The 13865-nt window shown below is 40.5% G+C and overlaps 1 pseudogene; it reads right to left on the bottom strand.

The window, feature by feature from the left end:
• Positions 1–13205: 13205 nt before the first annotated feature.
• Positions 13206–13484, bottom strand: LOC110542704 (HIG1 domain family member 1A, mitochondrial-like; annotated as a pseudogene).
• Positions 13485–13865: the final 381 nt, after the last annotated feature.

Genomic DNA, 13865 nt, shown 5'->3' with positions numbered 1-13865 from the left:
GAGCCAGTCATTGAGTTCCTGTTAGAAATAGTCCCTGTTCCCCTCACTTTGGGAAACCAATTGGTTACTGAGCTACCACAGGCTACATCTGAGTGGAGGTTCTAGGTTATATCCATACATGGTCCTTGGTTGAATGTATATTATTTATTAAAGATGCTTGCTCTTTATTATATTGTCCTTATTTTATTTTGTAAATATTATTGAAAGAGAAATACATATAAATTAAATATTTGTCTATCATTGAGAAGTCTCACTTGATAAGAAAATGATTTAATACAATGCATAATATATATCAAATGGTATCTTGTACATATGTTTTTTTTCATTCCCAGACTTCATTCTGAAAGCAAATAATATGAAACTATTTCATTTAGTATTTTTGTAGTTTAAAACAACCTTTAATCAGGACATAATGGCACACGCCTTTGATCTCAGCACTTAGGAGGCAGAGGCAAGGGGATCTCTATGAATTCAAGGCCAGCCTGAACTACAAAGCAAGTCTAGGACAGCAAGAGTTACACAAAGAAAACTTATCTTGAAATAATAAAACAAACGAACAAACAAAAAATGGTCTTTAATATGCTTCTAAATAGTTTATAGAGTCGTAATTTTTATCGAAACTCTAAAAGACATAATCGTTCTTAAATGCCAAATACATTTAAACATCTTTCAGCAATGATACCTAATAGTTTTAATTTTCCTTAGCATAACTAATATTTATAGCGGCTTGCTTCCTGCTCCTGTTGGTAATTTGAAGCATTCTGATGTCAAATGGTTGGGATTGTTAGCTCAAAGAGCTTTTTATCTTACTGTGATAGTGTTTGGACATTATAAATCAAAGCAGTTTTGCTGTTGTTTTTATGGGAAAGAAAATGATATTTATTAGGAGCTTTCTATTTGAAATAGAATACTGTAGCAAATCTGCATTACAATGTCCTGTCCTTTTTTACAATATGTGTGGTAGGACAAAGCTTTAATGATTTTTCCTATGACTTTGGCAGTGCATTCCATGTATAATAGTGGCTTAGTGATGAATCAATTGAGATATTTTAGAAAAATATTAATCAAATAACATAAAATAAATATGTAATATACATATATATAATGTACATATATATGTATGCACACACATATATACATATATATTTAACCATCTTTTTTAATTATTTCTTTTGCTGGCATGATGGCACACACTTACAATCGCAACACTCAGGGAGACAGAGGCAGGAAGATTGCTGTAAGTTCAAGGCCAGTCTGGTCTACAAAGTGAATCCAGGACAGCTAAGGATACACAGAAAAAAAACCCTATCTCAAAAAAAAAAAAAACACACACAACAAACAAAGATAGACAGATAGATGGATGGATGGATGGATAGATAGATAGATAGATAGATAGATTCTTTTCCTTTTCCTGTGGTCCTGGAAAGAAGTCTCAACAGCTACGTGCACATATAGCTTTACAGAGTACCTGAGTTTGTTTCCTGGAACTGTAATCTAGTAGGATCTAAAGCCTCTGACATCCAAGAGTAACCATGCATGATCCCATGCTAACACACACAACTTCACACAGGGCACCCATGCTCACACACATTCACACTCATACAAACAAAAAAATTGAAATGAAATAAGTCTTCAATGCATTTTGAAATTAAGTAGATGAAATGGTTTAGTTCTAAAATGTCAGCTTGTACAAGAACATATACCAGCTCTATGTTGACATAATGGGTGATAAAGTGGTTATTTTAGGAAAAGGGAATACACAAGAAAATCATTTAATTACATTCAACCCTGGTATAATTACCAGTGAGTAAACAGGGAATGATGATTTTTTTGTTTTTTTTGTTTTGTTTTGTTTTGTTTGTTTGTTTGTTTGTTTGTTTTGTAGTATACACGCTGAGTTTTAGGAACAGTCATTACATTGCATAGTAGGATATAGAGGTAGTTGTGAAAGGTACTAAACTGGGACAATTTCATTTTTTTCTTTTGCAAAATTCTTATCAGTTAACAAGTATTTGTTGATGTCTGGGCAATTAGTCAGGTCAAAATTCTGTAGCAAATGGAACAGTATAACTTCAGGTCACATGAAATGTAATGCTATCTGTAGTATACAGAGTGATTAAATGTTGAGTTATAAATTTTCAGTGCTATGATGGAATGGTATCGAGAACTATGCATTCCCATGTCTGGAGCATCTGTTGTAGTCTTAGCTTCAATGGATGAACGGAAAGACAAACAGGAATTAGCTCAGGATATAGTCAAAGTTTTTAGCTTCTTAGAGACAGGATACAGAGGTTTTAGAAGGCTAAGTACGGCATTCTTGAGAAACTGTGATGAGTTATCTTTGTAACAAGGATTAGAAAAAAGGAGAAGACATGGACAATAAAACCCTGAGGAAAATAAGATCAGAATTTAACCCTATGTTCAGGTCTGACCTTCATTTATTAAGTTATAAAAAGCTTTGTGTTTTGAAGGAAGAGGCATGTGACTTTCATGCTGCCATCTCTCTGCGGCCTTCCCTTAGCTTCCCAGTCTTTGTTATCTTTGTGGAAAGAATTCAGATGAATCATACAGATTACAGTATAGAAGAGAAGCTCGCTGTAGTACAAGGCAAGGTGTTTGCCCCACCGTGAACTCGGGCAAAAGCCAAACAGACCATTGTCACAGTTTCCTTAATAGTCTTTATACCGTCTCTTAACATCCTTGGGACAGATGGCTTTCTCGGAAATCATTTTCCTATCCACTGGCAGGCCCATTCCAGCCTTTTAACCTGGAAAAAGGCAACAATATAGCAGGGTGTGAAGAATTAAACTAGGACAGAATTAAAATGAATTTATAAAAGTAAGCATCCCTTGCTGGAACTCAAAAGGGCTAACTGCTAACTCATTGTTCTTCTTTTCATCTGGTCTTTTTATGAGGCTCTTCATGTCTAAAGAAGGTGAAATTTTGTTATTTCTTTTAAACTTTTTTTTTTCAATGCAGTTTATTCAGGAACCTTGAACAATCATCTGACCCTGCGGAAAGCCAGCCCACAGCTTAAATAGCCTCTGGGTAGCCAACCCCAGCTTGCCACGTGGGCAATGCAGATAGGTCCACATACATGGAAGCAAGCCAGATCCTCAGCCTTTGCCAAATGTGGAGTTGTTCCTAACAGAGAGCACTCACCATTGGGAAGGTGGAAGGCGGAGACCAGCTCCATCTTTAAGGCATAGCATTACGCAGCTCTCTACAGTTCCCCCTTTTTTGTTTTAGACACATCAGGCAAGAGTAGAAGTCTGATCTCTGATATTAGAAATAAATTGGGACTTTGTACTGATCATTTAGGTGTCATCCACCCAAAGAGCATCAGACCCGTCCGATACCTTTTTCTCAGAGGCGGGACCTGGGGCATCAACCCACATGCAATCAGACATGCTCTTCTCTGGGTGCAAAGTGGCTGACCCTTAGTACAGTGCTTAGCCTCGCATCCTGAGCGTAACATTTTAGCTTTTTATGGTAGCCAACCATGCTTGGGGAGACTGTCCTGCTTAAATGGCTATAAAGGCCTGAATGGTCATGGCTGCATTAAGCTGTTGTGAGACTCTAATCTTGCATATATACCACAGGCAAACCAAGGAGACCAACACCAGAAGGCCTACTAACGCTCCCATGCCCGCCCATTCCTTCAGATGATTCATGGCTGCAGCAATCCATGATGATAATCCTGTGGATAGTCCTGCGTCCACTCTGGTAGAATTTACTGTGACAATGGCCACTCTCAGCTGCTCCATCATAGTATCGAATTCTCCAGTCCAATTACCTAAAATATAGCTAGATAATTGTTTAGACAGATTTTCAGCACAGGGAAAATTCTCATGTTACATGCTAGTGACTCAAAGTCCAGCATACTTTCATTGACAGCCAAGTTGAGCGATTTGCCATAGGGTATCCATTTGCTCCTTCACGAGGTCAATCCTCTGATTGAACACCATCAAGCCTCCTTTTAGTTGAGCATTAATTCCTTTTTGTACATCTAAGGCATGAGCTACATTGGCTAAAAGGTTATTCAGGGTCTGAGCAGTCTGCACAGTATGACTCATGGCTAATGCCCCGGTGGTAGCTCCAACAGCTGCCAATGAGATGGCAGTAACAATGGCGACTGTAATTCCAAGATCCTTTTTCTGTCTGAAGAGAGTCATAGCATGAGGGGCATCAATGGGCACAGGCACCCAGCGAGGCTTGCGAGTAACCAGCTAGTAAATTTACTAGCATTCCAGCATTGGGCAAAAAAGCAAGTATCATTACCACAATTACTTGGCTCTATCTGGCTAATAATGAATAGAAATGGGGGATATAAACAAACAGGTGTGGGCTTATAGGAAATATTATGAGAAGCCTTAACCCCCTCATTGGAACATCCTGCATCAGTTCTAGAACTAGCAGTGGTGGTGTCCGAGGTCTGAGTAGGTTCAGGAGACCATTGCCCCCAGGGGCGAGACATGCTCCATGTAAATTGACTAACTCCATGTTTTCCTCCACTTTTGAAAGTCATTTAAGGTTCTTAAATTATTTTTTCCCTTTTTTTTTAAATTTTTCATCAATTACACTTTATTCATTCTGCATCCCCCCATAAGCCCCTCCCTCCTCCCCTCCCAATCCCACCCTCCCTCCTCCCTCTGCATGCATGCCACTCCCCAATTCCACTGATAGGGGAGGTTCTCCTCTCCTTTCTGATCTTAGTCCATCAGTTCACATCAAAAGTGGCTGCATTGTCCTCTACTATGGCCTGGTAAGGCTGCTCCCCCTCAGGAGGAGGTGACTAAAGAGCAGGCCAGTCAGTTCTTGTCAGAGGCAGTCCCTCTTCACATTACTATGTTTAGTGTGTGTGTGTGTGTGTGTGTGTGTGTGTGTGTGTGGACCTCAGAGGTTGGGGTCAGGATGTATTCCTCATTTGTTTTTCTGTCTTACTTTTATGAAACCGGCTCTCTCATCAAGCCTGTAGTTTTCGGCTTAGCTAGACAACAACCCAAGGGGTCTGCCTGTCTCTGTCCTACTAGTTTCGTATGACCAATGCTAAGTCAAGTTTATATGAGTGCCACGAGTCCAAACTCACATCTTTACGGTTGTGTGGCAATCAATTTACCCACTTTGCCCCCTCCACATCCCCAAATATATTTTACCTGTCACCACTTTTCTTTAGCAAAATCAGTGTGTAAACAGGACACAAAAATGGTCCAAGGTTAATTTTCAGTTGAAAGGTGGAGCATGTGTCTGCCCTATAAAATTTTCCAATCAGAAATGACAAAATCATCCATGATCTAGAGACAAAGCTATGCCAAGCACAGAAATCTTACATTCACAGCAGCATAAACCTCCTCGATCATTCCCGTTTGGAAAATGAATAGCATTGTTTTGTTGAGAATGGCCATTTTTACCCATTTTCCCATGTTCAGCCTGAAGGAAATCTTTTTTCTAAAATCCACTTGCTGGTTTCTTTCAGCTATGGAGGTTCTTAGGCCCTCCAGGGCCCATTAACAATTAGAGCCTTGCAGTCTCTGCTCTTTATTTTATCAGCCAATGATCATGAGGAAAGCACAGATCCTCCACGAGCTTTGAGTCTGTTACCACCTGTCTATCACCTACCAATGTACTCTCACTTGATATGTGTAGTGACCATGGTGAATAAACAGATGTAGATGTGATAGAAACTCATTAGGTGGCTGCTGTTCCCATCAGAAGGACTGCGTGAAAGAAACAAGGCAATAGTGTACAGGAGAGAAGGTCATTTACATAGAGATTATTTATTAAATATGGCAGACTGGGAGTGCACACTCACTCAGGCCTTCCTCTTTTAGAAGGTTTCTAGTTTACAAAACAAGTTCATTTGCTATGGCTCTTAGGTCCATAAACTCACTGCTTTGTTTCCCTATATCCTGAAGAAACCAGAAAGTGAAATTGGCACAAAGGAAAACTATAATTTACTTCCTTTCATTCCTTATGTGTAACGGAAAGCCAGGAGACCAAGACTTAAACCTCCTTTAACTGTGGATTTGGTTGTGTTTTTCTTTCCTGGGATGAAGGGGCCACAGACTGCAGATTACTGGTATCATCTCTGTTCTGGTACACAGAGAATGTTTTATTCACTTTGACCGAAGGAAAAAGAATGGTGTTCTAATGATTCCCCCTACTTTGAAAAAGAACTGAGTCAGAACTTGAGGCCTTTGTTCTTAAGCCCATTACTTTGACAGGTGAAGTAGGAACATTTTTTATAATTTCTTTGGAAATATCTTCAAGTTCTGATTCCTGCAACTCCATTAAAAACAATAGTTCCACAAAGGACAGAAGATGATGGACTGATAGCCCCGGGAGAGACACAGTGTCTCTTCAGAATACCCACTCTTCTACCAGGGCAGCAGCACAGGACCGTGGTTACACTTCCATGTTCTTACTATTTCTAAGTTATTGGTTTGGAGTACAGACAATGTAAAGTGTTACTGAGAGTAATTAAGGTGGAAATACAATTGTTATGACAGCATGTACAGGAAAATACTTCTGCCTATGGCAAATATAATGTAGACCCCAATGGATGCTGAGACTGTGGATGGATCGCAATTATCTATTCCCTTCCTATATATTAATAAGCAATAAGAAAATAATTGTATTAATAAATCACACTACAAAGTAGCTGAATGAGATCTTCATTTCTAACAGTATCATATTACACTCTACTTGACACAGGATTGAAAAGACAAGAAAAAAATTTCTTCCCAGGGAAGTAAAAAGAGAACCCTCTCCCCATCTTTGAAGTCTTGTCAAATTCTCTTGACAGCTAAGCATCTATAATTCCAGCACCTACAGGGACAGTATTCCCTTTATATAGGGATATTTCAGATAAAAATGTTTAAGGCCTAAGCCTATGTGACCTTTCACCACAGCCTCTTCTTTGCCCATGTGCAAACCTTCAGTTTTCAGAGAATCTCACAAACAGGATGATGAGCTTTGTTTACAATATAACCACATCTATATTCCTGTGTGTAAGGCTTGTAACATGAATTTTATAGCTTTATCATTTCTAATCCTACTCTAATAGTACCCAAGAAACTACCATATGTTTCATTTAAAATTCTTAGTACATCTTTAAGATTTAACTTTGGAAGCCATCACAATCATACAATGAGTTGTTATAAAAACACTTAAGCACAGATCTCTCTCTTTTGAGAAATCCAAAGCCATGTTTAATTGTGTGTACGCCTTTCCTAGAGAGTCTATTATTTCCATCCTCAAATCCACGTGAAAAAACTCTCCATACTAAGTTCTGGCTGCGTTTCATCCTTAGTCACTCAGAAATTATTTTTCATGACAAAGTCGCGAATCTGACCTACACCTGAGGAGCGCTCACAGAAAATAACTCAAGCTACCATATTTTGAGGCATGGAGCTGTGTCTCTGGCCCATAGTCCAGCGGCACTTAAATATTTCTTGGCACAGATGAAGGGACATTCCCCAGAGTAGTGTTGGTGAGTTGTTGCTGACCTACCTCATTCTATTCTGACTTCCCTGTTACCTCAGTTTCTGGGAGAAAATCAGCTACTATCTCCAAGAGAGCCATTTGAGATCTTGTTGAGGTGAACCCATTCTAGAGTGGCGTCCATAAAAGTGAGCCTTGGTCAGCTATGCATTTTTGGATGCAAAGCACATTAAGAATGGCTACTTTTAGGCATGACACACCCCAATTCCTGTTCTGATCCTTACATTTTCCTATGTGCACTGTAATTTCAGTCCAGCTACTGTGATCTGAAAGGCTGAAAACGCTGCTTCCACGTGAACCTAACTTCTAAACTCTCACATCAGGCATAACGTGGCATACTAAGAAAAGGCACCCCACAAATTCCAGAGGAACATTTTCCACCTAAACAGAACAAGAAAAAGAAAACACCCAATGCCATGTACGTAGCTGGTGACCCAGCTCTGCTCCAGCCATTTCTGCTCCTCTGAGTCACCCCAACAAAGTGCATTGGTTAACCAAGGTGGATTTGGGGGGAGGTGTCCTTATTTGGCTGTCATCACTTTCCTATGTGAGGTGAGCAGACATCTGTTCGTGTCTCTCCAGGAACAAGGACAAACAATGTTGACACCGTGAAACTGTCAAAGTGAAGCCTGAGCTGCAGTTGACACTCCAGAATGTTGATGTTAGCAAGGGCTTAGGCAAGAGCTTTGGCCGGCCACCAGGAACGCTGCACGCGCAGAAACCACTGTTGAATACACACTGGCTCTTGAATCTTCTAACCCTCTAAGGAGCTCTTGGTGTGTATGCTCAAAAAGCAGTCAACCTTTGCCCTTCCAACTCCCAACATAAACAAATACATAATAAATAGCACATCTTCTCCACTGCAATAGTGTCCGTTATCCTTGCTCCCAGGCTAAGAACTTGCAAATTCAGCTGTATCTATGAACTGAAATTACATCACTTTTGTCTTAATTTAGAAAAAAAAAAAACATTTTGAGATTTCTTCTAACTAGGTCTTAACGGTCTTGTCACAGGACCCCTCGATACAATGCAGGAGGAATTCTCTATATAACTTAGTAAGTTCTTACACTGATCTGTCTCTTATAAACCCATCCAGAGGACATTTTTCATGACCCTTGCTTTGTGAGCTCGGTGTCCTTACAAAGTCTCCAGCTTCTCTGCCTTGAAATGCCCATCCACATCACAGCTCTTCTCCTGCTTTCCCCTCTCCTTCCTTTCCTCTTCTTTCTATTCACCCTCTCCAATCTCCATTGGTTGAATTCTCTCCAGTTATTCTGCCTAGTTATCTAAATGTTCTTTCTCCATCACACACTCACTTGGGAATTCCAAACTGGGAACTTGGAGAAAAGTTCAATTATCTACCCTCTCCTCAGAAAACATCTCTCTACTTCTCAAGGTGGCTGTTGGGATTCTGAGCAGTCCCTGAGACCTGATCCTTTCCCCGTGTCTCAGCTGTCCCAGATACAACCAAACCAAGGCATTTAGCCAAAACCTTGCCACTTTCATTAGAAAAGCCCCAGGAAAAGCTCAATGCCGGGTTTTTATTGCATGCTTGGGTATGCTCTCAGGTGGGCCTGACACAGAGCTCCACTGCTCACATCAGACACTAATGTAGGAAATGAAGTGTGTCTATGTGTCGGGGGGGACATGATTAGTACTAGATGATAAGCGTGATAAACTAGGCAGCAGAAAGAGGATGTATCAGACTATTAACTAACTATATTTGAGGAAAAAGATGCAGAAAGTGTCTTAAGACTAGGATCAGAAGGAAGGAGAGGAAGACCTCCCCTATCAGCGGACTTGGGGAGGGGCATGCATGGAGAAGGGGGAGGGAAGGTGGGATTGGGAGGGGAGGACAGAGGGGGTTATGAGGGGATACAAAGTGAATAAAATGTAATTAATAAAAATTAAAATAAAAATATTTTTCAAAAAGTATTCCAAATTTTACACTAGAAGAGCTGAAATAATGTACAAATGCAAGAATCTGTCCTCACAGAGTCCATATTGATGAACCGTCCTTGATTTATATTTATTAAAAAAAAAGCCTCTTCAAACATTAGGCAAAACTACAGACAAGCACACACACACATGAAATCCTATATTTATTTATCTGTTTTATTAAACAGAACTTTCAAGACCTTTAATAATCGGGAGGAGGCTTTGTGAGCCAGGAACGCCAAACAGCAAGGGGAGAAAAAGAAATGGGTATGGGGGGAAAAAAATGGGTAAGAGGCACCAGAAGTTAATAGCAGTGTTTCAGGCCTCTATACCTATCTCAAGAAGTCCTAGGCCGCCATCTACTGGCCGCTCAGTGCACCGCAAGGGAATTAACCAAGCCTCACAAAAGGACACCTGCTATCATCAGTTTGCTAGCCAGCAAGGAGCACAGACTACAGGAGTCCCTGAGGGTCTGCCTAATTTGCAAAGCAGGGAACACTAAAGCAAGAATGCCCTCCTCTTCCCCATGATAGGCAGGAGTCTCATCCAATGACCCCAAGCTCAGGTAAAACCTGAGAAAGGACAAATCCCCTTCCTTCCTCCCTGCACAATAAGGACCCCAACAAGGAAGGTAGTTCCCATCTCTTTATGAGCTATTGGGGCCCTGAGACCATAAAACTCCCACATTCTCTACCACTATGGGTGAGCTTAGATAATTTTAGATGAGACAACGTGGCAAAATTAACTTTGTTGCGGACACTGGGCAAATTGTTGACCCCTGATCACCTTCTCCAATTTGACCTTTTAGTCTCTGGCTCTCTGCTCTGCTAATGACAACAATGTCAGATCAAGCTGGCTGGTACCACTTCTAAACTACGTAATGGCAGAATACCCTCTCACTCATTCCTTCCTGATCCTAAATTTTCCCAATTTTCTTTTAGAGGTTGATAGAATTCTAAATTTTAGGTCTGATTAAGACTCTTTGAAGCCGGGCACGGTGGTGGAGCACACCTGTAACCCCAGCACTCAGGGAGGCAGAGACAGGTGGATCTCTGTGAGCTTGAGGCCAGCCTGGTCTACAAAGTGAGTCCAGGACAGCCAGGGCTACACAGAGAAACCCTGTCTTGAAAAACAAACGAACAAAAGCATAAAGCTAAAAAGACTCTTTGAGACCCCACGGGGCACTTGTAACATCCCCAGCACTGCGTCTCCTGTCTCATGATGGGCCACGTCTGCCTGGGGCTTCAAAGGCCTTTGCTACAATACATGTCTTCATTGCCCACAAGTTCACCCTGAAGTATGGGGTATCTTCACTAGCTCATTCACTAACAACCACTCCTACCACATTTTTCCCAAAGGACTCTAACGTTTTTTTCCTCTCAAAGACACCTATACTCTTGACACATGAAAAAAGGAAGATTTTTTCCAGTCTCTCATTGACACAGTTCTCACTCACTATTACACCCCATAACTCTCTTGCAGCACCCCTATATTTTCATTAAAGAAGTTAGATGGGTGCAATGGATAATAGTGTTTTTGGCAATTGCCTTTGATAATTCACAGACGAGGTTTTCAAAATACCAATCTGGAATACAAGTATTAAATTAAAAAAAAAAAAAAAAAAGAAGTTAGAGGGGTCCTACAGAATGGTCCTGAACCTGAGGGCCATAAATTAAGCTGTTGTTCTAATCTATGCCAGAGTTTATAGTATACCTCTAATCTTATCTAACTCAGTCTTAGATTTTGAGGACACTTTTTCTTCTGTGTGCCTGTATTCCCACACTCCCAGTTCCTATTTGCCTTTGAATGACAGTTGACAATTTGCCTGGACTGACTAACTGGGATTTTGAAATTTCTGGACATGCAAATACCTATATTCCCTTACACTCCCCTCCCCCATAGCAGGCTTCTCAAGTGTGTAGATGACTTAGTGAGCTGCACCCTATACAAGCCCCCTTTACATGAACCACTTTTCTAGCTCTTCCAAATTTTGCCTTGTGTGGATATAAAGTTACTAATTAGAATAAGAAAATCTCCCAAGAAAAAAAATCCAGTTTCTTGTACTTCACCTGTTAACTGTAGGTGAAAGAGGCCTTTCTAGCCATCATGAAGATATCATTTTTGCTACGAGGAATCTTCTACAAAACTAATGGAACTGTCTTGATATAAAGGATTTTGCAGAATTCAGATGCTGAAGCTGAATTTTTGTCTAACCTCCTTTGTGAGGCCTAAAAGGGTGGAGAAAGAACTGTTCAATTGGGCTCTTGTAATCACTGGGCTCAGACCTCTCAAATCAGGTTCCTACATGTGTCCCAGTGTTAGCTCTCCTGGATCATACTGAATCCTTTGGTCTATACGTACGTATATGTGCAAAATTTTTACACACTGTTGAATTTTAACTGAATTTTTGGGCCTTCCAAGTACCATGCCATGCATCTCTACAAATTATTAGAGCTGTAAGCAGCACAGCGAGGCCTTCTGGCCTAGGGGAGCCATTGTGCTGCTGTGATTGGTAAATTTCTACAGGAATGTTAATCCTTGGAGAGAGTAGGATGGGTTATATGATTCACTAGCTACTTGAAACCTAATTCCAGGTCTTTGCTTTGATTCTTGGATAGTAGAACCAACAAGCACCATATTCTTCTCTTTCAAACTTCAGAGCTGACAATTGGATCTCACCAAGCTAAAACCTGCTGGATTCCAATACCATGGAGTCTCTACAGCATCCCTACAAAGAGATAATAAACCTCACCTGAAGTCCAGAGCAGCTTCATGAAATTGCTCACTTTCCCAAAAGGGCCACCTGGTTCAGAGATGGACATGATTTAATGGTGGTAGGACAGCGGTTTCAGAGACTATGACAGTGAGTATAACAGAGGTCACAGAACATGAGGTTCTTACAACTAATTCTGAGTCAATCCCAAATCAGAAGTAATTATTCTCCCTTGAGATATCCATGTGGCATCAGAAATGAGTAACAATGTATTTTTATCCAGATTCTGTCTGTGCTTTCCAGGTGATCCATACCCTAGCAGCCATGTAGAAATAAAGAGCTCTTTTCTCCATCACCCATCACACTCCAAATAAACTTGTCCTTGAGATTTTTATCCTACTAGAAGCCATTTGTATTCCAAATCATGTCATCATTATATATTACAAGGGACACCAAAAGGACCACACTGACAAAAGACAACCAACCAACCAACCAACCAAACAAACAAACAAACAAACAAAATATCTGGGTAAAAACCATGCTGATCAACAAGTCAAATAGGGAGCTTGGATTTTTCTTTAGTTTTCCATAATTCTCTCTTATTCCCAATACCCTTCACAGGAAAGCCAGCCACTGTTACAACAGGGCTTCACAGCACAGGGCTTCACAGCCTTCTTAGAAGGATGGCTATGCAATCCAGAAAAAAATAAGTGGTTATTGCCTGGATCCACTGCCGTGAAAAATGCCACCTGAGATTATTTCATGTCTATGAATAGAATAGAGGGAAAGCCTGGTGTCCCACAATCCTATTCAAGAACACAGACACTCAATGATTAAAGCCCCCACTATGGCTCAGTGAAATGAAAGTTCTTCTATCTTCCTAAAGCACCATAAAAATGAGAAGTCTTTAATACATGGATTTTGGAAAGCATTACACATGAAAAAAATATAGCTTTTTTTTCATCTAAACCCACACATTATTTATTATAGACACAACATATAACCTCAAATGAGACATCTAACTTCCCAGACCAAAGCAGCTGCTCTTCTTCTAAGGCTTGGGTTTGACCCAGAATTCTTGACACATGGAATACCCCATACCAGGAGTCACGACCCCCACCACAAAGCCCTGGGCAGCCACGTGCATGTGGATTAAGTGAATGGACATCATTGTATTCCCCCACTCTTTAGTTTGTATAACACATATGCAACAATTGCTGCAAACCCTGCCATTCCAGAGGGGACAAAATGTGTCTCTTTAGCTTTCTGAATAAACTTAGACCCGATGTTCACCATATGAAGAAAGAGAAAGGTCTATGTTGTTTGGCATTGTGTCTTCGGAGACACCCCTTCCAGTCACTCAAGCTTCTCAAAAATAAAGCATTTCATTTCATTTTCTGAGACTTCAGCTGTTATTCATTTCATTTTTTGAGACTTCAGCTGTTATTCCATGAGGTTAATCAATTAATGTAAAAGGAAATTTTATTCGCCTTAAGTAATTGTTGTCTCAGGGGATTACTGCCTCTGTCTGCTAACCTAGGCCTAGTCCTGGAAGCCTCTATCCTCCTTACAATATAACCTAGGCCTAGAATGTTTCAGCCTCCGTGACTTACCTCTTAATAAGTTCACCCTTTCTTGTTCTTACTGAGCTCTGGGCTGGCTGGTTCAACTCAGCAATTCTGGCTCAGATTCCTCTCCCAGGTGATTTATT

Source organism: Meriones unguiculatus, chromosome 2, assembly GCF_030254825.1.
Source record: "Meriones unguiculatus strain TT.TT164.6M chromosome 2, Bangor_MerUng_6.1, whole genome shotgun sequence".
Taxonomy (NCBI): domain Eukaryota; kingdom Metazoa; phylum Chordata; class Mammalia; order Rodentia; family Muridae; genus Meriones; species Meriones unguiculatus.
This window is presented reverse-complemented; position numbering and strand designations above follow the sequence as displayed.